Genomic DNA, 2,211 nt, shown 5'->3' on the forward strand with positions numbered 1-2,211 from the left:
TATAGTGCAAGACTAGCCTCTAGAAAGCATTTTCGATAACGTAACTAGCACCTTGCGAAAACATTACAAAATGATTCTCTACCACCTACGATTAATTACATAATGATGTATGTAACTTGTTCACGACATGCTAGTCCCGTTATTGGGAATGATATGATAGCTGGCAGGTGGCCTGCTCTTCCTGGAAGGAGGAAAGAGCTGAGAACTAAAGTAGGCTTCCAGGGTGTACTGAGAAAAAAAGAGGTAACTGTTCAACCAAGTAGATTGAAATGCTGTCTGTCGAAGTCTGCCATTTCTATCGTGGAATTAGGCGGTCTTTAAATACACAATTGTGTTCATGTCTAGCATGAACGAAACTAATGAAAGTTATCAATTGATACACTTTGGTAAAACTAATTAAGTATCAAAACGATACTTAAAACAAATATAAAACAAAACCAAGTATCAAATGATACTTAAGTCAAAACATAAAATAAAACCAAGTATTAAACGATACTTAAAACAAAACATAAAACAAAACCAATAACCTAGTACCTGTACCGGTTACATTCCCCAAAACAAAACAACTGTGTAAATAAATAAAACCTGATAATCATCAAAGATGGAGTCTGAGAAACTAAAGGCTTCAGCTTCTGCTATCAGCTCTTTATCATAAGTCTCATACCAGGGACAAGAGGTAATCCTAAGAAAACATCGAGACTCAAAGAAATGTAAATCACAGTAGTTACGAATACCAGATTCATGCCGTGCATCCACCCAAGCATTATCATAATCAGGTCAGTAGTCTATCCAGGAGATAGCAAAGTAGTCTTCAAGTTGGATAATATGGCGGTTCAATAATAGTCCAACAAGCTGTTGTTGCAGCCTCACATTGAGTTCCACATAGTTTGACATCGTTATTGTATTCGGATGGTGGATGGTAATCAGATGAGGTTGTTAAGAGCTTGCTCCATAGTCTGATTTTCCTCATCGCTGCTTTCGAATTCCAACTCAAAGTATGGTGCCCAAAACCCATCCCTAGCTTTTAATTCCTTCTGCCATCCCTCCGTCTCTGGCATCGTTGGTGTCCAATATATTGTGATGTAATTGATCGTTGGAGGGAGGGATTCGTTTGGCATGTTGTCTTTCCACCATTCATTCACCATATCCATACCATGCACCAGTTCCTTTAGAAGTTCCCAGCTGTTTTCGCTCGATCAGTATCCTTTTCATTTGACCAGGAACTGATCACTCCCATGCTAGAGGCAGTGGTCTCGAATTTCTTCAACTTCACCTTCATCTTTCTTGTCGATGATGATAGGTGCAGGTCAAGAGTGGATTCTTCCAGGGAACTTGGAGTCGTTATTTGGCTGGAAGCATTTGATAGCAGAGGTGTAGGAAATGGCGGTATTGCGGCGATACATGCATCCATCCATCTGCACAGTTTAGTTTTCTGTATGCTCGTCAAAGGATAAGACTTTGAAAGGTCCTGGCCAGCAGAGCTGTAGTTTCTTGCTGCATCCAACATTGGTAATAAACATGTTTCCATGCACTATAAGCATATCACCTGGAGGAATAGGAACATGATTGCACCATCTCTTGTGAGCAGTAGTGGTGCTCCATAATTGGACAGCTTTAACAGCTTGGAAGGCATCATTCGGGATAACTTGATGGCAGTTTAAATAGTCATCGGAGGCGGGAATTGAGGAGTTTTTGAACAGGGTTGTAGGTCAGAGAAGGTATTGGCTGCCGAAGACAGCCTGGTATAGAGATATTCCCAAGGTATCTGAATATCTGGTGTTGATATATGTGGCGAGCTCAGTAAGGGCTGGTTCCCTGTTGGTTTGTCATTGCTTGATCATGTTCCTACTTCCAATCTTGACTTCGCGTATTTTTCGTTCTGCTTGATCCTTAGTCTGATGATGTCCTGAAGCAGCCATATTGTGGTTGATTCCAAGGGAGGACAGGGTTTGTTTCCAGAATCTGGCGGTGAAACAGGAATCAGCATCACTGGCACTAGATAATAGGTATCCATGGGGGGTAAATAGGCATCGTTGGAGGGTATTCCAGCTGACTTTAGAGGAATCCGTGACCATCATTGGTATGAGCCATGTGTATTCAGAAAGCCGATCCACAGCTACCAAGATGGTGTCATATCCGGCGGAATTGTTGAATGGTCCTGCGAAATCAATTGTATAAGATTTCGGCAGGCACTTTATCGCCCCGCTAGTT

Source organism: Tuber melanosporum (genome assembly GCF_000151645.1).
Source record: "Tuber melanosporum whole genome shotgun sequence assembly, scaffold_4, strain Mel28".
Lineage (NCBI taxonomy): Eukaryota > Fungi > Ascomycota > Pezizomycetes > Pezizales > Tuberaceae > Tuber > Tuber melanosporum.